Source organism: Onychostoma macrolepis, chromosome 11 (assembly GCF_012432095.1).
Source record: "Onychostoma macrolepis isolate SWU-2019 chromosome 11, ASM1243209v1, whole genome shotgun sequence".
NCBI lineage: Eukaryota > Metazoa > Chordata > Actinopteri > Cypriniformes > Cyprinidae > Onychostoma > Onychostoma macrolepis.
In genome coordinates, this window is record NC_081165.1 from 15,599,176 (window position 1) to 15,626,919 (window position 27,744).

General features: G+C 35.8%; 1 protein-coding gene across 2 annotated transcripts in view; it reads left to right on the plus strand.

The window, feature by feature from the left end:
- Positions 1-27,744, plus strand: part of igsf21a (immunoglobin superfamily, member 21a) — a 225,716-nt gene that overhangs the window by 11,407 nt on the left and 186,565 nt on the right. The window lies entirely within an intron of this gene.

Sequence of the window (27,744 nt, forward strand, 5' to 3'; positions counted from 1 at the left end):
TTACAGTACTTAAGTAGTTTTTGGGAGTATCTGTACTTTACTTTAGTTGTTATATTTCAGCCAACTTTTACTTTTACTCCACAACATTTCCTTAACAAAATGTATACTTTTACTCCGATACATTTCCCCGAAGCATATTCGTTACTTAGTACAAAATAGTCAGACGTCACAAGAACACAGACTGCAGGAAAGCAGGATTGACGAATCAGTGGTCGGGCGCTTGCAAGTTAGACTCCTAAAAACAACTTTTTGCTCATGTGCAAACGAGTGCACGCACAACCGCGGATAATTTCCTTTTTTCCAGTTAAAGTCGAGGCTGGGGTGTGTGATATACAGTATATCTTCTGCGATAATATGGTAAGTGTTGTTGTAATGATGTGTGATCTGACATTATTGAGTAGGCTATATCACCAAAATCACACACAGCACGTTGATTTATTATTCTATTAAAATTCAAAATTCCAGGCATTCTATATTGTAGATGGCAAAAATGCTTTTGTATGCTTTTTATATGTATATAAAAATTTAATATAGTTAACTTAAAGAGTACCGTTTTTCTGCAGATATCAGCATAACACATTTAATAATCATTTCATACTAGTTCAGTAAATCAATAAGTGGCTTACATTTTAGATATAATATTGCTTGTTTTTGCTCAATTTTACCAACGAAAATAGTTCCAAACAAAGATCACAGCACTGTTTTACGTCTCTGAGCAATGGACGGTGTTACTTATTGAATGAATCAGCTTTTTGGACTAATTGGTTTATAAAAATGATTCAGTGATTCACTCATTAACACAGTCAAATGATTTGTTCCTGAATGAATCAGCCATTTGAATGAATACAATTACTCAATGACTCACTCATTAACAGTCACTTGCTGCCACCTACTGGTGGTTTTAATTTCACATTTTGACTTTTTTTTCATGTTGTGAATTATTTTAAATATCAGTATTCAACGTTTTATGTTAAAAACTAAATATTAGGCCTATTTATGCATCTGCAACTGCAAAATAAATAAAATGCAAAATAAATAAATGCATCCATGTCCCCTCTGAGATCCATTAAACTGTGTAAATACATCTAAATGCTATTTCAGATGCAGATTCCAGAAATGTTTTCTTATGTTGGAATGAAAGACGCTAAGTACCGGATGAAGTGCTTCTTATTCTTACACAAAAATACAAAATGGAAGAACGAGTTAAAACTGAACACAATCTTGCTACTCCAGCTAAGTATGAACACACACACACACACACATATATTTAATTATTTTCCATTTTCCATTTACTTGTACTTAAGTACGTTGGAGATTTAAAAAAGACTTTTCATACTTAAGTATAATAAATATCACATACTTTAAGACTTTTACTCAAGTAATATTCTAAACGTTGATTTCAACTTCTACCAAAGTAATTTTCTGGTAAGATATCTGTACTTTTACTTAAGTATGGCTTTCAGGTACTTTATACACCACTGTTGCAGACATTACATTTGTGTAAGTGTGAATGGTGTTGTATATTAGCGCTGTGATGGACAGGCCTGAGACATTGGGATAGGCTCCATTATCCCATCTATATAGCACTACCTATATAAGTATACCAACATGTCTGCTGAGATCACTCTCCATTCAATTCCACCTGCAGCCATTGATTCCCAAATCCAATGACCTGTGCATTTCTCTTGCCACTTATTCTGGATGCTGCATGCTTGTTCGTTTGCCTGGACTGATTCACAGCTCATAAATGCTTATGGCCTTGTATATGTTTTGGCTGTCCATTTTGTCCTACTTTATGTCTTTTATTTAGTTCACTTGTTTGTACAGATTGATGTTTTCCCACTACAAGCTAATTATTTTAAAATTCGGTCAAATGACTTGTGTCTTGTAGTCTCCTGTTTGCTCTTATTAAGGTGTAAAAGGAGTTTATGCATCGCTTTCTCAAGGTTATTGTGCTGTATATTGATTTTAATCCCTTACTGCATTAATTTTAAATCCTTTGAGGTTAAAGTTCAAACTTGAGTTTCTCAGTAATGAACCTCTCATAATCTTGGTTTTTGTCTTGCTTGGAAGTCCCTCTGATGCAGGAATGGACACAGTGCTTCAACAAACATTCAGACATTTAAGTTGTTCTTCAGCGTGTTTCCAAGATTACTTTTCCTTTTATCTCCGTACACTTCAAGATCATTCATTCAAGCTGTGCTGCCCAGCATCTGAGAACCACGAGGAAACATACTGTAGTTCCTGGAATATTATTATCTAGACCAGGGGTTCTCAAACTCGTTCCTGGAGCCTCCCCAACACTGCACATTTTGCATGTCTCCTTCATCAATCACACCTGATTCAACTCATCAGCTCATTAGTAGCAACTCCAAGACCTGAAATGGGTCTGTCAGGCAAAAGAGACATTGCAAAATGTGCAGTGTTGGGGGGCTCCAGGAACGTGTTTGGGAACCCCTGATCTAGACATAATGAATAATATTTCTCTTCAGTTCTTTACAAAAAAAGATGAATATATATCTTTAAAGGGTCACCAAATCAAAGCAAACGCACAGATTTTAGCACAGTGCTCTAAAGATAAGGTGCCGAACAAAAGCCAATAGAATTATCCTCCATCTTAACAGCTGAATGCAGGTTCAGAGATCAATGTGCAGGGAACAAAGAATGTTTTGATGACAATAGAAGAAAAAGAGAGGTCATTGTGGGTACTTGTGGAAAAATGCAGCACTACTCTTCCTTTATTTCAGGATTAATGCGGCCCACATTTATAGCTCCAGTTCTTGTTCAGAGAATCCAGGGTCGTAGATCAGGTGATCATGCAAACCTCTTGAGGTTCTGCCTATAATATCTCATAAATGGCCAGCAAATGTGGGGATTTTTGTGATGTGTCTAGGTTTAGAATAAACCCCTTTAGATTTGAGCTCCATGTTTCCATAAACGTAAGAAACAGAGATTTTTATGGACGGCCCATTACGTCAAGGTAAGGTGGTGCTGAAGGAAGGTTTGGGGGCTGTATTAGTTGAGAATTTAAGGATTGTGATCCGTGAGCTGATCTGAGGCTTTTCTCTGTCCTGTTTCCGTCTGCCTGTGACAGCTGGGCTCGACTCAGAGGAAGTGAGAATGGATATTGGCAGGAAAGAAGAATGTGCCAGCCTTTCTGTCCACCAATCGTTGGCCATTGGCACGGTGCCTCAATCACTGCTTGCATAAAACGATTAGACAAGAAGAAAGGGAAATCATTAGGGTATGGACGATTTGTGGTTTATATCTTTAAATTGACAGTTTCGTAGTTCATGCTAGATTTCGTGTGAGTTCTGCTGGCCAAATTCAGGTAAGTACAGATATATCTACGGTGACTTTGAATGCTCTGAAACCCTTGTATTATTACAAGAATGACAACAGCACACATACAAAGCGATCTTGCAAATTGCAGTTTCTATTGAAAATTTTCAGACATTCCCTCCCTTTACAGTAAAAGCAATGGACTGCAAGTGATTGGCCAATTTTAGAAGAATGAAATCTTTTTGACTTTGGCTTTTGTGCATGTTGTGTTCACAGTATGCTGGCTTTTATCATTACATTTGCTTTTGTTCTGTTGACAGTGCAGTTATTGGTCTTCCATTTTGGCTCGAAGAGAGATTTGACTGGATCATTCCTTTTTACAAGTCCATGTTATAATCAAAAACCAGTTTATCGTAATTAACCAAACTAAATTGAAAAGTTTCTGAATGGATTTTGTATGATTGTTTTATTTTAAGGTTATACATCCTTTTTCTTGTATTTACATTTTTCTTATATACTATTTCTATAAAAACATTTTATTTTTTTATTTATTTATTTATTTATTTTTTTTAACTATTTAGAAATTATTCCTATTTTTTTATTTTATAATATTGAAATAAAATAATATGTTAATAACCGTAACGTATAATAACCACTTTTAGACACGCACTCGTGAACTTCTCTCGGGGGAATGCCCGGTGCCATTTTGAAGTCCGTTCCACTTTGTGATGTGGGCAAGAAAGTTTATAAGGACAAACCCTCAACCCCTCGATTTTGACTGAGGGAGCAAGTCTACTTCATATGTACACTCTAAAAAAGATATTGGGCCAGGTTTACTAAACAGGGCAAAATAGTGTTTGAGCGCAATTCCATAAAAGCACCGATGGAAGGGGACAATTCTGTCAGGGTTTTACTGACAATGCACACATTAAAGAACATAGATGCAGTCAGATCATTTCCATAATGACCAACACAATCTACCAAGAGCAGCGCAAATTACCATCTGCTTTAAGACATGCTTTTTTTGGGGGCGTTAAATAATGCCATTAATTTGACTAGCGCAAATGTTAACCCCCTGGGTCCGCACCGCCATCAGGGTAGTGAGGTTTACCTGCACAGCACTTACCCGCTGGCCTCCGTTACACAAACATCATTTTATTTTAGAATAGTGAATCAAATAAATTTTCAATTCAGGCCATTGCAAAGGTTCCGTCAGTAGTGGGCAACATAATCAACGACGTACATCCAAATAAACGAGAAGGGCATAAAAAATTTACTGGAACGTAGCCCTGCAGACATGTGGTCATGTCAAGGTCAGTAAACTTTAAAAAATATAACATGATTTGACCTTTTTAGGACATGGCACGGTTGAATCAGGTTGTCAAATGTCCCATGGAAGAGTTTTCCTGATTTTCATAATATTCAGAAATGATTATGACTATGTGCCATAAACATAATTTACATAAGCAGCATTGCTAGAAAGTAGAAAGAATTTGAAGGAAGTACTCAGGGCCGTTTCTAGCCATGTTGACGCCCTTTTTTATTATCTGATACCATTATATCCACTGGATGCAATTCATTTTATTACATTTGGATTTGGATACATGTTTAGATATTATCAGTGCCTACTTTTTGTCTTTATCTGATTTTTGTTTTGTTGTTGTTGTGTCAGTTATTGCATTATTATTTCTGTCAAACCTATAAAACCATTTGTTACCCCAAACTACATAGGCCTAAGTCAGAATGCAGTTACTTGTTCTTTTATTACTCATTGACGCGTGAACTTCCCCTTTAAATAAAGTGACGCTCTGCCCTCTGTATGTATGACGCTGCTCCCCTGGAAGCGCATTAATTTAAAAAAATAATTTTTTTTTTTTGGAAGCGAATTAATTGATTCAGCATTTTGACGATTCCGTATTTAGGATGCGTTAAATTTGACAAAGCGGTTTAATAAAGTATGTATTGATCTTGTGAATTAGCGAATTTTACTACACCAGTATTTTTTAATTGGCTGTAAAAGTTTTATATGGGAATATTACACGACACACTGAACCTTTAACAATGCATTGGCGCAAAAACGCACACCTTTTAGGCCAGTTTCACATGAAACATGATTTCTCGACTGCCACAAATACTGCCTAAACAAAATAGGCCTACTGATTTTGTGCACTTTTTATGTACCAATATTTTAAATTGGCCTTTGAACTTGCATGGCAAAAAAAAAAAAAAAAAAAAAAAGAAGCCTTACCTTGTCAAAACACTGACAGAACCCACTGATCTAATGGCATTGTTAAGCGCTCCAAATCCAAATGCAAACTTTGCATGCAACAATCAGAGATAGCAATTGACAGGCATGTCAGAATGACAGTACCCGATGATGTTGGGGGATCCAGTTGGGGCGCCAATCATATTTCAGGGTGTCCCTGCCACTCTTGATAACAAACCAGTGTTGGGGGTAACGCATTACAAGTAACGCGAGTTACATAATAATATTACTTTTTTCAAGTAACTAGTACATTTTTATTTTACAAGAAAATATCTGAGTTACTTTTTCAAAAAAGTAACGCCAGTTACTTTTTTCCCATTTATTGACTGACAGTGCACTGTGTGAACATGATGTTACTGTAGTTCTAGACTAAATGTGATTGTGCATTAATTCATCCCACTGGCAAAAAAACTGATTTAGTATGTATCAAAATTAATTAAAACAGTGAAATGCAAACTCAGAATATGACGCAAACCTGCAATAATTAAATATGTTAAATAACACAAATGTTTCTAATCCCATTTTATTAACCAATGTCTTTGCTGCTGACCTTTGATGATCCAGTTCAACCATACTAATAAGCAAAAATTACTTTAGATAAACTAACAATTGTGCTTCATTGTTTTTTTTTATTGCTGAAGAGTGTTGAACGTTCTTCTCCTGTGTTCTACTGTACAGACGTGAATTTACTTTTCCTTCAGCCTGAGGTTTATTCATTACACTTTTTGGTGTGAAAGGGCTTTTACATTTGCTATAAATAGAACTTCTTGTACTAAAAACAATCAAGCCCTGCTCATATTTAAAAAGTAACGTAAAAGTAACGTAACGCATTACTTTCCATAAAAAGTAACTAAGTAACGTAATTAGTTACTTTTTTAGGGAGTAACGCAATATTGTAATGCATTACTTTTAAAAGTAACTTTCCCCAACACTGATCACAACCCTGTTAAAATGTAGCGGCAGTATGTGTGCTCATTGGCGCCCCCTCCAGCTGGTGGCGCTCAGGGCGACAGGCTAGCTTGCCTATGCTTAGAAACGGTACTGGAAGTACTGCTTCTCTGGTGTAGAGATGTTTCAGATATTGTAGACATTGAAGTATCTGAAAGGTTTTCACTGAAAATGTGACAGTATGTATTTTGTCCTATTACATGCTTAATGCAGATAATACAAAATTCTGTACTTTTTATCTCAACCTAATTATCCTATCTTACTTTTATCATATATATATATATATTTTTTTTTTTTCTTTCAGAAAAATATTCCGTAAGAAAAACTGTGATTAGATTTTTTTTTTGTTGTTGTTGTCCCCATAAGCAAAAAAGATGTCACATTGACTAGATTTAGCTTGCAGGTAAACAGATGAACCTGCAATTAAACAATTTGTTTGTTGTCTTTGGAGAGTTGTTGTGGTGCTAAGTAAAGAAAAAGGAAAACTGGCGAGAGGCTATTACCATATTTTATTAACACGAGAAAATGGTTCTACTTCTAGGTTGACTTCCTGCTTGGCTGGTTCGGATTTCTGAGAGAGAAACTCGGAGGACTTAAGACTCCCTCAGTACAAATAAAAGAGTGGGTCTCAGCCCATTATCCCAAATGCCCTGTTCTTTACGTGTCCTCTTGAGAGTGATGCAGATGAGAGTAAATCCAGAGGGTGTGCATAATAGCAGCTGAACTTACCTTGGCCTTTACGATTTTGGCGGTGTGTTATCATATGCTGCATAGTCATACCTCTGGATTGGGAAATTGTTAAATGCAAGACAAATGCTATGGGTAAAGAAGGTAAGAGCTGGGACTTGTCCATAAAGAAAGCTTTTTATAGACCATGAGCACTTTAAGGTTTGCAGCAGGGTTTTCCCATTAGTAGAGATACTGAGAGAAACAGCTTTGTTTGCTTTTTTGGTTCTCCATCAGATGAACACTTTTGTGTGTGTGTGTGTAATTAAATAATTATTAATGCTGCAAACAGACTAGTAAGTTTGTACCAGTAAGAGTTGTATGCTACTCTGAATGCAGCCACAGAGTCCAGTAGCTGGCTAAATATCGAGGAAACAGTAACCTGCTTTAAAGAGGCTTTACTGTATTAAGAGTGCAATTTAGGTCAGGTCATTTTAGGAATTATTTCATATCTAGGATCAAATTACACTTAATGGAGTTACATTATTTGTAGCATATAAAGCCATTACTTAATTCCATTTATCATTTCTGAAATAAGAACCGCTAGAAAGTCTGCCTATTATTTTCTTTGTTCAGGATGAGTAATGAGAAGGATCATGTGCAGCGCCCTGAGGACTGCTGTCCCTCGCAGTGACAGACGAGTATTGATGAGACTTTAGTCCCTAGCTTTACTTTTTAGAAGGATCAGCAGGAGAAGACCAGTTTTCGCTTAGACAGGCATCATAAGCAATTTCTCCGCAGAATTTCCTTGTGTTAAGCTGTAAATATGGATTGTGTGGCTTGTTTATCATCGTTAACATGGTACTAGACATATAAAATGCATTCTGTCACTGTCAATGCTTTTTACTGTTGGACAGACTGTCAGAACATCTCATGATTCACTCCATCACAATTCAGGAAGTTTTGCACTGTTGGCCCTCAGAAGTATCAATATGAGATTTGAGTGTAGTGTTTTTTTTTTTCTTTTTTTCTTTCTTACAAAAGAAAATGGTTTGTATTGATAATTGAGACGCATGATGTCCATGTTGGTCTTTTTCTAGTGATGCACACAATATATGCAGGTATTGGATATTGGTAAAATTTAGAAATATAATATTGGCTTCATATATTTAGTTTTAAGTTTAAGTGTATTTTATTATTATTATTTTTCTTCTAAATAATTAATATTGCATTTTTTAAAAATCTTTTTAAAGGATGGAATATTAATATTTAATAGTTATCAATTATCACACATAACATTAAAATTAACTGATTTTAATATTGGTGCACCCTTTGCTTCCTGACAATGTATTATTATTATTATTATTATTATTACTACTACTATAATATCCCCTTTTATAGTGGGTTGCAATAAATAGGTGATGAACACAATGGAAATGTATTGAATAATTGAAAGGAGGCATTAGAAGCAGAGGTGTATCCCACTCGTCTCCTCACCACACCTTCTTTTTGGTAAATAAAGGTGAAAAAAAAGTAATGCAGATGAAAAATAAATCATTCTCTTTCTGGCTCAGGGATTTTTGATCTTTGTTACACATGTCGCTGTTTTGCTTCCTGGGAAAGCAGCTTTTAGATTATTAAGGGCGGAGGGAGTGAAAGAGATGAAAACATTCTAATCCACATATTGACGTCAGGCTGGATGGACCGCAGTGGAGGAAATGGGAGACAACGTTTGGGGCGCACAAACAGCAGATTATTTCCCATCATGCTCTCTGAGTGAGAGTTTCCCTAAGAGGGACACAAGAGCATTATGTATTCCCTGGGGTCGCACTAGCAGTATATTCACATATGAGGAGAAGCTACTACATAAATAAGCTAAATGTGTTTAAAAGGGAACCAAATATACTTCCTGCTAGTTCTCCAAGTGAATGCTTGCACATTATGATATTATGATAATATTATGACAGTGATGAAACCATTACTCTGCAATATAACTGATTTTCAAATGGTGATTTGCATGTTAAATGGCTATATTTTCTACGCATTTGCAGCATTTAATTTTCTTCCTGAAGTATCAGTATGATGTTAATGATGGTTTATTTAGAATTTAGTTTTCAGCTGCGTTTTTTAAGGAAACTTGTTTCTTTTCTTGAGTTTGTGAGTTTATATTATTATTCTGTGTTTATTTCTCACAATTCTGAGTTTGTATCTTCTTCATGGACCATTCTAACCATTCTGACATTCTCATATAATTGTGAGATATAAAACTCAGAATTGCATGAAATAAAGTCTATGGGACAGATTTTCTAACCGTCTTTTGGCGTTAAAATAGTACTGTCAGGACTTACTAAAGACACGCAGTGAAGAATTAGCACTGAAAAGGCTTAGACAGTTATTTTTGCACCTGACCTTATTGAATATGCATTTGTAGGAGTTCCACTTTCAATAGCAAACTTTATGGGAGGAGAGTATTAAAATGAATCACGAAATGTGATTTACGAAAATTTGCGCTCATCAAGTTACTGGTATTTGCACCATTATTTAATGCCCAAAAAAAGCATGTCTTAAAGCAGGCGGCAATTTGTGCTGCTCTTGGTAGATTGCGCTGGTCATTCTGGAAATGAATCTGGCTTTGTCTGTGATCTTTTTATTTTATTTATTTATTTTTTTATGGCAGAAACAAGCTTCCATAGTTTTTGCTACAGCAAGTCATCAAGATTTAAATGATAGACTATTATAATTAGCCTTCCTCTTTGCATGTAAAAAACAAAGCTAAGGTTTGAGATGTTAAATGGCATTCATATTTTATGGTACATATTTTTTATGGAAGGAAATTAACATTTTAAACATTAAAGTTTGTTTACATCGATTTAGGTACAGAAAATCCAGATTTTTATGGTATATGCCGTTAAAGGGGAGCTCATTGGTATGTTTTGAGATGCTGGGTATCTGCTTGTGGTCAGCAGTGGTTCATTTGGAAAATAGAATAAAGGTCTGGGTTAATGTTTACTATAGAAAAGCTTTCCACACACTTTCCAATGAATATGCATGATCACGTTCCTCACTGATAAGTATAAATAATGTATAGAATTCTACGCGTTTGCACAGCTTTGATAAAATCCAGTATGATTTGAGCGCTGCCAGCTGTAATCCATTCTTTTAGAAAGAAAATAACAACAAATGCAATGCAATGCGATGAGCAATCAACACAACACTTGAGTGTTTTCCCAGTGCTATTCTAATGCAGAACAGGCACTCTGGATTTGGGTTAGGAACAGCATGACTCAGATGCTTGAGGCTTATCTGTTCGGTGTGGGACATGGCATAATTTTGGATGAAGGAGGCAGATCATAGGTCATCGACCTAGATACAGGACATATGGTATAAAGAGTTTGATTAACCAAATGTCCTAAAATTAACAAGCATATTAACCAGTGTACCATTTAATAGTCAATTGCCAGAAGGAAGAATCAGATGATTAAACTGGATGCGAAGACACAGCAAGTTTTAATCACATATATCTCAGATTCAAGATTTTAAAATTAACTTTCTGTCTTTATTTGCTTGCTCTTAAGTCATAACAAACTTTATCTTTCTCCTTTAAAATTTTCCTTTTGTGTTCCATGAGAAAGAGAGAGAGAGAGAGACAAAGAGAGAGAAAAAAAAACAGCATTCAGGTTTGGAATGACAAGAGGATGAGGAAATGATGACAACATTTTCTTTGGATAAACTTTACTCTGGAGATGGAGTTTTTAAGGTTTGTTCTGGTTGCATTTATCTGTTATCAATTATGGATGACATTGGAAAAGGTAAACAATTAATAATTTAGTACCACAGATCGTTTTGTGCTGAAAGACAGGATTTACACATCCATAATCTAGCGAACCCTGTATAAAATATACACCCTTTACAGTGTGTACCTTTACTTCGAAGATCTAATATTAAACTAAATACTCTCACATACTCTCTCCTGATCTACAATGCAGACTGAGGTACTCTTTAAACCTAAGAAACCAATATAGAGATGATCTGAGTTTGGACTCCAGCTAACTGATATTTATTAGTTTGTGGTTTAAGTGGAATTGCTGTGTTGTTGTTGTTATATTTTTTTAAATGAAAGTTATCGAACATCTGGTTGAAAGCTGTGGTAGACATCTGTCATATGATCCAAAAGCAGATTCAGTCTCCTCTCTCTCGCTCTCTCTCTCTCTCTTGAGTAATCCCAGACACATTCTGTTAGGAAATTAAGTAAACCATGCTTTTAACAAGTGGGTATTTACATTTTGTATTTATCAGATAAAGGCAGTTTTAGAATGGAGTGTCTGACTGCTGTGTCTTGCTAATGTATCTGAAGTGAATACAGTTATGTAATAATTTCATAATAATGTATTATCTTTTCACATAATTGCACAAAAGCTCAGTTTGATTGGACATGATGCACATAAAATGTTCTGTTCACAAGTAATTTTTACCGTAATTGTAATTGATTTTCTTCTTATTTTATCTAATTCATGCCTATTACGGGTAAATAACTAAAGTTTAAAAAAAAAAAAAATACTAGCATTTGGTTGAACTGTGTAAATATTTACCTCATTTGTGTAAAAAAGATTTTAAAAGTTTTGAAAGTCTATCATATTCACCAAGGCTGCATTATATTTAATGTATATTTTTAAATATAATTGAATTTTCAGCAGCCATAACTCCAGTCTTCAGTGTTACACGATCCTTCAGAAATCATTCTAATATGCTGATTTGCTTCTCCAAAAAAAAAAAAATATTATTATCAATGTTGAAAACGGTTGCGTTGCTTAATATTTGTGGAAACTGACAACCACTTTTTTTTTTTAGGATTCTTTGTAACATTATAAATGCCTTTCCTATCGTTTTTGATCAGTTTAATGCATTCTTGCTAAATAAAAGCATTATTTTCTTTAAAAAGGTCATTCTGACCCCAAACAGAAGTGTGCATAAACCATTTTTATTCAATAAATATTGAAATGAATTCACTCTGATTATATTATCGTAGTTTTAAATAATTCATAATTTTATAATGAGATTTCATTGTTTAAGACTTTAAGTCTCATCTGGAACAAGGCAAATGTTTAATCCTAATAAAACTGGGTGTAAAATTGTGTGTAGTTAAAGAAACACCTTGCATGGATCTGACAGATTACAGTTTCGCATGATCATCATAGTAAGATTATTTTAAGCGATTGAGTGAGTTTCTTGCTCGGGTTTTAGTTTTATGATTCAAAAGACGGTATTATTAGAGAAATTTTTAAAGTCACCATTGTTGAATCACGCTGCCCCACTGAGATCTTCATTTGCATTTGACTCTGTCTAAAGAAAAACAAAGCTTACATCTAAGCTACAAAAGAAACTGTCTGAAAACATTTAAAGCCTTTGAAACAAAGAAGTAATCTAGATCCTGCAGCCTGTACGCATTAGTTTTCAGGAGCAAGTCTAATGGAAAACTTTGAACTGTTCTCTATTAGTGATCTCTGTTCACAGCTGGACGCCTCAGTTCTCCACGCTTTTTAAAAAGTAAGCTACGTGCGGGAAGGGTGCAATTGTAGACAGTCTCGACTCCAACTTTTCATTCCTTTACAATGCCTTTCATACTGGTACAAAGGGGATTTTGATTGAGAGACACTTTGCATCTTTTTTTCGACTTTCTTTCAAGATGTCAGTTTGAAATCATACAGGAGCATCTGAGGCACAAGGTGGAATGGCTTCTCGTCCTTGCTGTGCCGGATGGGACCGCTTTTTTTTTTCTAGCAAGGTGAATATGACACATTTAACACTTTCAAGCGCACCCGATAAGAGGAAAGAGCATTCCTCTGAGGAGATTGCGTCACGACAATTCTTAATCTCGCCCTTACAGCTTATGCTGGTTTGAAAGAATTGAACAGACTCTGTTGTTGAGAGAAAATAGAGTAGCAAGACTTCCGACCAAAATGAGACTCTTCTAACCCACTCGCACTGTCAATGCATTTTCCCACAAGGTCAAACAGACAGCATATTTTACTATGGGCTAGGATTTCTAACATTTCTGTCTCTGTTAAGAATGTTTTAATCCTCCATTTATTCTTCGTTACTGCATTTATCGTTGTTTTGTAGTGTAAACTACCTTTTATTTGCCTTGTGTTGAAGATACTGTATGTTGAATTAGACATTAGGGGCATAACAATACATTACAGTTTTTTTTCAACTGCTTACAAAATCTTTACTTGTCACACAGTTTCTGAAACCTGACACTCAAACACCAGAACCACACACCAAATCTGCAAAACCATGCACTAATTCTCGGACTTTTTGCAAAACACAACACACAATTCTCTGTGTAACACACAAAAATCTAACAGGAATTCATATTATGGCAAACCTGTTTGCTTTTGAGATGCGTTTGTGATATTTTTTAATGCAGTGCTTCATTTTGCAAGAGATGTGAGGCATTTTTCATTTTATGTGTGAAATTCTTGGATTTGTGTGTAAAGTTAAAAAAAAAAAAAAAGAGGCAAAGTTTTTAAAATGTGTGTAAGCAGTTAAAAAAACCCGTAATATTGATTGATACATTGATCAAATGACTAACGATATTATATATTTTTAAGATACTCTTCATTTTGACACTGTCATGCCAAATTTCATGCAGTGCAAACAAAAGAGAATTTTTTGAGAGACCACTAGAAGACTTGTTTGACCGTTATAAAACAAACAAAAAAATCAATGCGTATGTAATGGTGATGGTTTATTTTCGAGTAGCCCACAGTCATTTTTGAAATAACCTGATAATGTTCCAATCCTCCGATCATTATTTGCTTCAATTAAAGTCACTACATTCAAACTACTGCAACTTACCTTTCAAGGTTGCCTTATGTTAAATAGTTTTGAAATGTGATTTATAAATAGATTTTCTTTGAACTTCAAATGAATGCAGTTCTGTTCTTATTGGCAGACTCAGTGAGAAAAGAAAAAGAAATCATTTCGTAAAGAAAATTGTGCTTCGGATGAACTCGAGGGGAGAAGTGATGCAAAGATTCTGAATAGACTGCAAAAAGAAGGCTGATTAGATCACCTAGTGGTTGCTTAGACAGAGAAAGGGTAGGATGAAACAATGTCTTGGGCTAATTAAAGAGAGTGCTGAACAGACCCCAGTATGGCGCCATTTTTTTTTCTTTGGTATTCTGCCACTGATAAAAGACTGACACGTTTCCTCTGTGCGGACACCGTGACAGGAAATGTCTTTTCAAAATTACTTTGCATTCTATGTCTTTATGGTGAAAGACCTTGTAGATAGTGAGTTATTTTGGAATGCAATAGAAATTACTTTACAATTGATTCTGAGAATGTTTCCGTGGTTTGACTTTATGTGAATTTATGTGCATGTTGTACAATTTATGTAAGAAAATTGTTGTGATTGCTCTATTGTGATCCTAAACAGAATCTGCTCATGTGTATTACTTAAAATGTTGTTAAAAGTCTCTTATGCTCAATTAAGGCTATGTTTATTTGCTCAAAAATGCAGTAAAAGCAATACAATTTTGAAATAATAGTACACTTTACAATAACTATTTTCTATTTGAAAATATATGTTTATTTATTAATTTTTTCTGTGATGGCAAAGCTGAATTTTTTGTAGCCAGTCTTCAGTGTCCTTCGGAAATCATTCTAATATGATGAGTTGGTGCTAAAGAAACATTTTTAAAATTATTATTGTTATTATTATCAATGTTGAAAACAATTGTGTTATTTAATCATTTTTGTGAAAACCGTGATTTAAAAACAGTTCAGACTTAGGCTTAAGTGTCTTTTTTTATGTAAACCAGCCATAATACATCCCAGCTGTACTGGATACACCAATATTATATCACTCTGTACAATATCATAAACCAACATACATTTGTGTTTCTGTGTATAGTCTGGATGCAGATTTTCTGTGTGCAATTATGGCTGCTTTATGAGTGTTTGTATTTTCATTGGTGGCACCGTATAAGTCTTGTTCATAGTTATGCAATAACAGAGCATGTCTCCTGACTAGCACAATATGAAAATAGGTCAGTGAATGTTTCTCCCACTGAACTTCTGATATTACTGAGCAATCATTCTCTGAGAAACTGAAAGACAGGGATGTGAGCGGCAATATCACAGACGTATTTGTTCTCCTGGTATTTATATCAAGCATGTATGCAGGTGACAGATCTGAAATTGAACATTGATTGTTTTCTGTATCGTCTGCATTCAGCATTTTAATTGTAATTCATCACATCTTGATACATCCCTCAGCTGTGCCTGTTCTTTTAAAAATGTTAAACACAGCAGCCCACATGCATGTGTGAAGAATACACCCAGGGTTGTTATTGTACACTAAAAATAAGATGAAATACATTGATTTAAAGGTATTTTCAGTACTGAAGTAAACAAAACTGAAAGCCGTGATTGAAAAAGCTGAGAAAAAAGTTGCAGCCCTCATGCTGTCTTTACATAGTGGTAGTCTACCAATAATGTTTTCAAGGTCACAAGGTCATCTAGCAGGTTTGTTAATCTTGAGGTGTCTTGTCATGACTGTCTTGTTTTCAGGACGTGCTCGAGAATTGAGATGTGGCAGATGTATTGAGCTGAAGTTGTTTTCATTTCTGTGATTTACATGTTTTTTAATACATTTAATGATTAATACATAAAAATAAACAGCTACATTTACCTACATACAAACTACAGTTTGCAGCAGTCAATAAGATTAAATAATAATAATAATAATAATACTTTTATTCAGCAAGGACAAATTCAGTTAGGCAAAAGTAAAGATGTTGTTACAAAAGATATATATATACATACAGTAGTGTTTTCATTAGTATTTTTTTAAATGCCATGCAATGACTTTCTTAATCATTTTTGAGTGATCATGCAAATAAATTAAAATCGGTTTGACTTGACAGTATGAATTGATTCTCTGCAATTAACTGAGCTTTTACCAACTCTAAAATGAACTGCAAAATGAGTCTAATGACATGGTATTTAGTAATCTTAATGGCCAAATAAAAAACACATTGCCATATTAAAATTGTTGCTTAATTGTGTATTGCCAGCAAAATGAATGTGGATATATTGTGAATATTTAATATTGCTTTGCTCTAGTTCACAGGTAAAAGCAAACACACAAAACCCAGAGGACTGTCTGATGAAAGGAGAGAAGATACATTAGAATATTCTCTGTTTCGCTGGCATTGTCAGCGTTGAATACTGGCAGAATGTTTGGCGCACGCTCATTAACTCGCAGGATGCACGTTCTGTGTAATTAGTATCTGACACTGGCCTTAGACCGGATCTGAGCCTCATGAAAGGAGAAGGCAACGGCGATGACAACAGAACAATTCACTAATGATACCTAACAATTAAGATCAGTATTCCAAATGCATTCATTCTCATCTTTGAAACGGCTGTCAATAATTAAAACTCACATCAGGCTCTGTTACCTTTGAGATGTTCTTTATGCTGATCATTACCCCATGGCGCTTGTGAATGTTTAGCTGTTTATGTATCTGATTTTCTTTTTTTTTCTTCTCAGTAATTTTAATTAGAAATGGGTATTTTGGTCGTTAGCTCCACATTGAATGCAAAAAGGTTTACAATTCCAGGATAAAGTTATCCATAAGCATTTCCATTGATTTCAATTGCAATTGCTCGCCTCGCATATAACCCCAAGTACGTGATCTGACTTTTTAACATGTTTGTGCATGTATTTGTTTCTGCCTTTTGATTAATTAAGTCACACATTCTTATTGTGTTTTCATGAAAGATGACCATTGAGTACTTGCTCATTTCAAATTTGAATGGGTGTTGGATAGACCATAATTCACAATTGACTATTACATTTTTACATACAGTTGCTCAGAGAGTTCGAGGCCAGTGGGTCGAAATGAGAAGTGCTGTTGCAGTGTTTCATTTGTGTAAGGATGCAAACACTGAGTCACTGAGTTCTTAAGGAAGCTCTTCATCAATGTGATGAGTGTGCTTTCAAAGTCTCACATTAGGCCACAGTATTTATATCGAGTTCTAGCTCTTTGCCAGAACACAAGTCAAAATTAGCCTGTGCTATTTACCAGATCTTTCGAGAGTATATTCAGGTTTTAATGGAGAGGGCCAGAGTGAAACATCCAGCTGCTTTAACAATATAGAAAGAAGCAGCTCAATCTATTTTTTGGTGTTTGATATTTTTCATATATTGATATTTTAGCTCTCATGAAAGAGTAGGATACATTTGATTGTAAGTCGTAATGTCTGCAAATGCTTTTTTTTTTGTTGTTGCAAAAACTATAAGCTCATGAGGCATTATGAAATGTGATGAAATATTTACCTTCCTTGAATTTAGTTTTTATTTCAAACCAAACTCTATTATATAAAGGGAAGACATATCAATGCATTTCACATAATCTGTGGGTAGATGCCTTTGATCACTCTTCTTCAAAGTCATAAAGCATGCTCATGCGCATAAATAATTGAATCATCTTTAAATAACTTGCATGCATGCTTAACAACCATATAATTTGTAATGGTTTTCATGATTAAATTGAGAATTGTATTGGTTTTAATAGAGATTGTACTGGTCCCAGTTGGTTTGTAAATGTTAGAACTTCTGTGATGGCCACATTTACCTAAACTTACAAAAGAACCCTACAGGACCCTACAAGTTCTCATATTAAGGCAAGTCATTAATTCAACGTTCAGTGTTTTCAAGTTGAGGGAAATTGCATGTAACGTGTTGCTGCTAGCTTTCGCATGTTTAGTTTCTTGCCTGCCCCTAATAAGCAACAGTTAAAGTACATAATTCGTGTACTTGTAGTGTACTACATCATGCTTTGTTTTTGAGTGTAAACACACACCCCTGCTGCTTAGAAGTACATGAAAAGGATGGTTCCGGGCTGGTCTAGCTAATGCTAATGCTTTCTAGAGTAAACAAACGCTATCAAAAAGGCTGTTATCGTAAAGTAGAATTTAATTCCTATTACCACCACATTATTCATGAACTGAATGAGATTTCTCTCATTCATTTTTTCTACAAGTGTTTTTTTCTCCTCCTCATTATACTGTCTTGTAAGCTAACTCTTCATGTTTGCTGCCTCAGAAGAGGGACGGGGTCCTTGCAGATCATGAGAGGTTGTAGCGGAGTCAGATGTAACTTGGGCTTTTGGCTATTTGAACCTAGATTAATGGAAATGAGTGGAATTTAGAGTAAAAACAGAATGTTTTGAATATACTTTGAAATATTAACAAAGGTGAATGACCTCATCCAACACAATCCCTTCTCATTTCGTATCCACGCTGCATTCATCTTGGGAATTCTTAGCCAAGGCATTGAACTTCTGAATCCTGTGCGTGGGATGATCTGGCCTGTTGTTCTTAAATGCCTAGCTGAAACATTGCCCAAAGAGGGACCGTTTTTATTTCTATTTCTTAGCTCCCTGCGCTGCCAGCTTGGATGGAATGACCAAAAGATGGGCAGTTTTTTGTGATCGTGTCCTCCAGGCTTGGCTGCTTGTTTTGGGGACGTGTGGAGAGAGGAGAGAGTAACGCAGAAGCAATGGGAGACTGCCAAGCCTCCCACTGGGTGTTTATGGCCCTCATCAGTTTGAAATGTCAGCCTGGCTTGAGAAGTTGCACTAGGCTCTACTACAAACGCCTTTCTCTTCAGTCAAGTGATTTGGACAAAATCAGCCTCCTGCCAGTCTTGGCTAGAAAAGTCAGGAGGTCAATCATTCTGACCGAAGCAATTGCAGTGCATATCCTAACAAGACACAGCAACACAGACCATCATATTTTCCAAATCCTGTCCTCCATGTTATCATCTGAAGTCAAAGCATTCTTGCTTTACCTTGAATTGCTATTGAGCAAAGTTTCTAACTGCTGGTGACCAGATAAAATAATAATAACAGAATTTGTATTTTTGGGTGAGCGATTCTTACATTGCTATTTTTCAGAACAGGGTGCAAGAAAACGTGTCTAGATATGTCTAATTCTTCACATTTGAATCCCCTAGTGAACAACATGCTAATTTCACTCCCTCCTCCATTTGCCACTATTCCTCTGGAGCCTTTTCAGCAATCGGCATGCGACCAAGCCACTGATGGGATCTTCTGCGCTCAAACAAACAGATGTAAATGAATTTTCCATGCATTTTCTTCCCCTCGCCCCTTGAATGATTTTTTTTCCATATGTTACAGGCGCCACACAGCGCAAGTAGACGATCTGTGTTAAAAGGAGTTGAATGGGTGCTATGACTGTTCTGTTCTAATTCAAAATCCCAAATTTTCTATACACGTGTGGCACTGAGATCTGAAACACAGCCTCCACAGCTGTATGATATGAATTGATTAAATGGTCGATTAAACGCTAGACCGAGCAGGATGGCTGTTTAATTCAAAGGCATATGCAAATAATCTTGCTGTGTAGATTGTTAGTCTGCTACACACACAAATACACACTCGCACACACGCACGCTCTCTTCAGGATAATATGAACAGGGGCTCGGGAGAGCGTACTAAAGAGGATTACAACTCTCACAGACACCGTTTCCTATACGCAGCCTCAGATATATGCATTTGTAGTATAAATGGCTCAGCGGACTCATAACCTGTTTGCATGTTGGCAAGTTTCTTTCTGATCTTGCACAACAACATCGCTTTGGTTTGCGTCAGATTTTCCTCACTAGAGCGGTTTTGGTTGTTGCATCCATGATTAGGCTGGCAAATCCTTCTAGCACTGTTGTTGCTCATGCTTGAACGTAGCAGTGGCTTGCAGCAGGTTTTGCTTCAAAACCTGGATTTTGGGTTGCACATGTATATGTACTGTATATGCAACAAACTCAGAAAGTGTCTGTGTGTGTGTGTGTGTGTGAGTGAGAGAGTGTGTGTGTGTGTGTGTGAGTGTAAAAATAAATAAATAAATGTACATATGTGTATCTGTATTGAAGACTATTATTTGATCCTAAAGAGCATAGTCTAAATTTCACTTTCAACTCAGTCTCCATATTTTATTTTATTATATATATATATATATATATATATATACGTATATATACAGTCATGGCCAAAAATATCGGCACCCTTGATAAATATGATCAGAGAAGGCTCCGAAAATTAATCTGCATTGTTAATCCTTTTGATCTTTTATTTAAAAAATTCACAAAAATCTAACCTGTCATTGGATAATAAGAGTTTAAAATGGGGGGAAATATCATTATGAAATAAATGTTTTTCTCTATTACACATTGGCCACAATTAATGGCACCCTTTTATTCAATACTTTTTGAAACCTCCATTTGCCAGTTTAACAGCTCTAAATTTTCTCCTATAATGCCTGATGAGTTTAGAGAACACCTGACAAGAGATCAGAGACCAGAATCACTCCAGACCCTTTAGATTCCCAGCTCCATGTTGGTGCTTCTTCTCTTCAGTTCACCACTCATTTTCTATAGGGTTCAGGTCAGAGGACTGGAATGACCATAGCAGAAGCTTGGTTTTATGTTCAGTGACCCATTTTTTGAGTTGTTTTTGAGGTTTGTGTTTGGATTATTATACAGTTGTAAGATCCAAACATGGCCCATTATAAGATTTCTAACAGATTTTTTATCTGTTGGTATTTGATAGAATCCATGATGCCGTGTGTCTAAACAAGATGCCCAGGACCTCCAGCAGAAATATAGGCCCACAACATCAAAAATACTGCAGTATATTTCATTGTACACATGGGGTACTTTTTATCTGTGCGTTCACCAAACCCATCTTGAGTGTTTGCTGCTAAAAAGCTCATTTTTTAGTTTCATCTGACCATAGAAGCCAGTCCCATTTGAAGTTCCAGTTGTGTCTGATAACTGAATATTCTGGTGTTTGTTTCTGGATGAGCTAGGAGATTTTTTCTTGAAACCCTCCCAAACAACATGTGGTGATGTAGGTGCTGTTTGACCAATTTTTTTAAAGGTTTTCTGACACCGAGACTCCTTGGAGAGTCTTTAGCCACTCAAACTCTCCTTCTCACCGTGCATTAGGACAATATAGACACATGTCCTCTTCCAGGCAGTTTCGTAACATTTTATGTTGATTGGAAATTCTCAATTATTGCCCTGATGGTGGAAATGGGAATGAAAAATCATTGTGATGGATGATTAAGGGAATTTGGGCTTTGTTTTCCCTCCTATTTATATTTCTGTGAAACAGGAAGCCATGGCTGGATAATTTCATGTTCATAATCACTCTGGAGTGCTCAAAATTGTGAATATGAATGGGAATATACTTCAGATATATTTTACTCATAAGAATTTCTAGGGGTGCCAATAATTGTTTCCAACGTGTATTTGAGAAATTTTTTTATTTCATAATGATATTTCCCCCCATTTTAAATTCTTATTATCCAATGAAAGGTTGGATTTTTGTGAATTTTTCATATTTACCAAGGGTGCCGATATTTTTGGCCAAGACTATATATTGTATATATACACATACACACATACATACTGTGTAACATGCATAATACATACTACATACATAATTAATATGCACAGTACACACACATATTGTCAGTCCTGTCTTCCTGTGTCTTGTGTTTCCCCTCCTTTCGTGCCCATATTTGGTTTGTTCCTGTTCCTGTCCTCCTTTAATCATCATTCCTGAGTTCCTGTGACCCCTACGTATGTTAATCATTAAAAAGACTGTGTTGTTGAAAGTATTCCTCGTCTCCTCGTTTCCCTGGCTCCTACAACCCGTGACACATATTGTATAAGCAAAAACTTTTATTTTGAATGTGATTAATCACAATTAATCGTTTGACAGCGAGATTAATAAATGCATTTGATTATTTACTGAATTGTGACAATCATCTAAATCTTCATAATATTGAAGACTATTATTTGTTATCATAAATAGTTTAATTTCACTATCACTGTCAATTTAATATCTTTTTATTTATTTATTTTTTTCACTCTGTGTATCAGCTTTGCAACCTATATCTACCGTAGTCTGGCTTTGGTTTCTGCATCTGTCTAATTTACGGTATCTAGCTTCTTCAAGTGACAGATGAATATGCTGCAAAATATCGAGTGTTAATGGCTGCATTGCATTAGATGTTCATCAACATTTAATGCATTTTCTCTTCCATCTAAGTTGCTAAGCCTGTATAATTTCTCTAAAATAACTGTGCATAATTATACCGTTACATTTATGTTTGCATTTTTGCATTTAGCATATTTTCCCCCCTGCTGTTTGCAAACCCATCAGAACAGACCTGAAACCCACCAATTGTGAAGCACTGGTCTAAATGACACGTCCCTGAAAGCACTCTTTGAAAGCGTCCTAAAAAAACAAATATATTCTTCACACCTGCAGCATTATCGCAGCCAATGAGCACGGCTGATCTCCCTCGCATTACTTCCGCATTTATCATCTCATCTTTCTCGCTCTGCGCTAAAACTCACAATGCCGCCCCCCGCAACGCTTGTTCTGACATGCCTGTATACCCACCAACATTTCACACATGACAAAACCCAAAGGCCCACCTGTCGCTAGCAGTGCCAGCAGGTGATATGGAAACTCAAAGCGGCGTGGTGCCGGGCTGCACACTGACCCAGTTAGTTGTGGACTCGGTAATGAGGCTGTAACTCGCCTCAGCTCTTGCGATCCATGCGTGTCAGTGCCCTGCGGCTGCACAGCATCTGGACCTCAGCTGCATCTTGTCAGGTTCAGCAAACATGCCCAGGACCATGACAGAACCGCCAATATGTGCAATCCACCGCATATATCATACCATACCTGAGTGCTGTTTTCCAGGAAACCGCTATTATCTAGAGCACATAGATGAGTCTTTAGGGACCTGTTAGATACAGAGCTGGTTCAATATTTAAATCAATATTTGGAGGGGTGGCTATGCTGGAGTTACGTTTTCTGGAGTCTCAATATAAATTTCACATTAGCTTAGCAGATTCACACCACCTCTCCAAGATATGAAGTCTGTATTGTATGTATTTATTATAGCTCTAATTAAATGTGTAATTCTCTATTGTACGTCCTGTTAGGCACGTCTGGGCAGCGGATAAAGTATAAAGATGGTTTTGAGTTTCAGATTGTCACAATACTTAAGTCAGACAGCTCTAATTATTGCATTTCTTCCGTAATTCTCTCCAAGGACAGATCTTAATAAAATGTTCTTCTTTCAGTGAATCAGAATGCATTTGAAGACATTTTGCAGACACAATTGCATCATTTTTCTGTAGCTAAAAGTAACTTTGGGTTGAACTTTGTAACTTCTTTTCTGCCTCCAAGTTTTTTTGATGAATTATTATGAAGAGCTTGTATTGATTTCTTCGGTTAAATGTCAGACTTTGCAGACTGGATAAAAATATTTTAATTCTCTTGGACTGACTTGGTTATATTCCCTTACATAGCAATGAAGTGGCCAGAAGTACCTCATGTACGGTAATTGTTTCAACTAATGGGATCTGAAAATCGAAGCGGAAGGATAGATTAAGGAAAAGCCAGTCTTTTTAAAACAACAGACTGCTGTGCATGGTGATCTACAGGCTATTAGAGTCTGAATATAATCAAGAAATCTTGAGTCAGTAATAGAGGAGCTTTGTTTATTTAAATGGTCCTATTATTTGCAAATCCATATAAGCGGTACATAGTTGTATATGCTTTCACTGCAGCTTTGGGTTGCTGGCGGTAATGAAGGTAGTTAGGCGGCGCTGGATCTGTTTTGTGTAGTGAACCCCAGGAGGATCATTACCCCTAGTTTCTGCAGTCTTTAGCCATTGTACTTAAAGACAGACCAAACTGAGGAGCTCAGCTCTCAGTGGAACTGCTTAAACAGATGGAAAATTCCCTTGTTTAAAAAAAATCCATGCTCTTAATTCACATTGAGCCGATACAACTCTGCACTTTTGCGGTCTCGATGAACAGGTGAAGAAAGGCTATAGTAAATGTTAAAGGGTCACGCTCTGATTTTATTAGGTTTCTTACAAAGGAAAAGCAAGCAAAACAACAAATACATTTTCTGATATTGAGCTGAAACCAGTTGAATCTGGATCATGCACCTTCAGACTTAGTTCTTCCACCTTATTTTCCTCTAAAAGCAATTTATACTATGATCTGTAGATATGTTTAATTAAAAATGTATTATAGTAATAGGGATGCATGTACATCTACAACATGTCATCTGATATTAATTGGCCCATGTATGTGTGTGTATATCCGGTCAAATGTTTGAAATAATTAATGAATTGTTTTATCAGCTTTTGAAAGAAGTTTTTTATGCCCCACAAGGCTGCATTTATTTGATCAAAAATGCAGCAAAACAGTCATTTTGTGAAATATCATTACAATTCTATCTATTTTAATAAATTTTACAAATTTTTAACAGCTATTACTATCACTGTTAAATCTTAGCAAATCTCAAAATGAATATCCACTACTGTACAATATAATGTTGTTATGCCTAACATCACATTCAAATTCAATTTAAAATTATTCATTTTATTTTGTTTCATTTTTAATATTCCTTCCAAACCAACAATCAGACAATCAGCAATGTGTGCTTAAATTAACTTAAATTGTCTTTAAATTTTTTGTATTTACTGAAATTGTTTTAGCACCGGCCTGACTGAGTCTGTCACAGCAATGTATCTGCATCTTAATTTGGAAATATTTAGGTCCAGCTCAGTTCTCCAGATAAAATCAACAGCGCCAGCCTACAGCCTTAGTGCAACCTTTTAGATCTCGCATCACTGATTATATTACCTCTTTTGTGTGTTTATTTGCATGTGTTTGTTTGACACGATGATAATGTGCGTTCCTAATGTTTGCGGCACATGAAACGTGCTCTGCTCAGTATGCAGATGGGAATAAATCAAGCACAATATGGCCCGTTGTTAATATGCCTCAATGAGGAAGTCTGCAGAAAATAACAATCTGCTACAGTGTTCTCGCCCCATTGGCACTCTTGATTGGCAGGCAAATGATTAATCTCAAACTGTGATGAGGCACTTTGGGTCTAGGGTAGCTGAGGTGAGAGGGTATTTTCATTTGGGCCTCATTGATAGTGAAGATAAAAAAAAAATACTACCATGATTATTAACTATTGTTCGGAATTTGATTACGTTTGATTGCATGGATGGAATTTAAAATCTCAACAGTGGAGATCTGGACTTGTTCGAAGGTCGTCCTTGACTTCATCTTAAACTCTGGCAGAAACATGTTTCTGAAAGGTCTAATCATATGTCTGGGATATCAGCCCATAGAATACGTTAATTTAGCCAGATTTATAAACACACGTATAAAGAGCCCGTACTGAAACAAATGAAATCAGGCAATCCTGTTTCATTCTTGGTGTGGAGCCAGGACGGTTCAGAAAATTATTTCCAGTGAGTCTTAAGGGATACTCATTAGTTCCGGCAGGAGCATAACATTTCTACACGCTCTTTTTGAATAAATGCAGGCAGGTAACATCTTGCCAAAGGCCATTTAATTCTCCCGTTTATCAAATTGCATGCCGAGTTTCAGAGCACTTTTTGGTCTTCGCCAAGACATTCAGTGAGTGCACTAATCATTTAAAGCACTGAAATGCAATTTCAAACCTACATTTTTGCGCTATAATTACAAGCTTTTGTTCTTGTGTGATTTCAATCTGCTTTTAAAAGTCCCTGCTTGTCCCTGCGAGTTAGCAAGTGAGATCTTATTCGGTCCGAGATTAGTCTTTCTGGATTGGTGTTTGGGACAATTCTCGGTTTACTAAAGGTAACTCTTGAATTGTCTTCTTGATGTAACAGCTTACAGGAGTGGCTCGAATTCTGCCTGTTTCAGAAAAGTCTCATCACAGTAGACATGACATTATTTAATGTAGATGTTGCATGTTTGGGGGTTCTCAGAAAAGTTTAATTCAGAATTTTTTTTTATGGTTGTCTAAGTTAACATGCTAAATTAATTTCTATATAATATATTTATTGAATTTGATATTGCAGATTAATTTTACACCTTAAACTGGTTGAATTATTTTACCTATGTTTATTTTGTTACTAGTATGACCAGTATGCAATTATTATTTAAAAATGATTTTATCAGTTCTAACAGGAAAGAAAAAATAATAATAATAATTACCGGTAATACAATTTTCCCCACAAAGTTTATATGAGTCTTTTTTACATAAAAGTATAGGAAGGGTGACCCTAGCAAGGGGATCATCATATTTGGGTGTCTTTGGGATCACAAAGTTGGAAACAACCTAACTTAGTAAGTCCAACTGGAGCACAAGTTCATCTGTCATTTCTCAGTTAGCCAACAGCAGCTTTGAATGCTTTTTCTAAAAATGTATTAGCAAGTGGAGACAGCAGCATTTGTGGCCACAACACTTATGAGAGCAGCTCTGGTAGAATACAGTGACTGGATCTAAATCCTTTGAACGACTTGCAGGTCATATTGCCATTGCTATGAATTACCCCACTTCAAAAAAAAAAACACACACTTTGAGACAGGGATACGTGCAGTGCAGAGTAGCGATTGTGCTGTATGATGTGATAGACAACTAGCGGTCCACTGTAAGATTTAAAGATAATAAAGTATTTGGCAGCTGTTCATGCAGCAAGCTGACAATTGTAATTTTGCAGTGTTTCATCAGTTTTGTCATATTTACTAGGTTCACAAAGCATTCTTAATTATAGTTGTCTGTGTTTGCTTCTGTGGAGAAACACAACTGTAGTTCTATCATGATAATGGTACCATCTGTGTATATTCCTAAGGACTTTTTTTTATTTATTACTTTGCCTTTTCAGAGATTCTGAAATATTCAAGTTCCAGAGGCCCATTTTTCCTTATTTATGAAAATATAGTACATATGTACATGTACATTTGCATATTGATGACCCAAAGCTTAATTTTTACATGTACTTTAAGACGACAATGTACTTGCACTCTCTCCTATTGCATGATTCACGTCTGCGGTCTCTTCCTAATGTGTTTAAGAATTCAAAGCAGTTTCAGCTCTGCCTCAATTCCAGCTGGGATGAATTCTGCCATGGTGACTGTAAAATCACATGGAAATCCAGATGAATAATAAAGTGACTTACAGTGGAGAGTTGTTTTGTAGTCTGCCAGTTATGTGTTTGCCGTTTTCAGAATTTGTGGGTGGAAGGACTGGCAGAGGAGATACCACAAGATTGAACAGCCCTTCATTAGAATTAAACATTAAAAACCATGCATTTGCATAAAATATTGCATATGGCTTTGTCTCCTATAGTCCTATGAAGGCTAAACATTAAGCCTGTTTTCATAATGGCTAAAGGATTATTTTGTGAGATTTTTTTTTTTTTTTCTGTTAAGTTATGGAAGAGGAAAATTTCAATTAAAGCACAATCTATGTAAGCTAATGAATTAGCAAGAAGTAACTTGTCACTGGCTTTAGCATGTGCAGCCACAGGTGTGCATTTATACTCACTGAATGTGAGTCAGAACCAGTACCGCCGTTCCCTGTACGCAGAGTTTATTTATGTATAATGTACATATACATAAATAAAAATCAAAACATTAACATATATATAATTATAAAAAAAT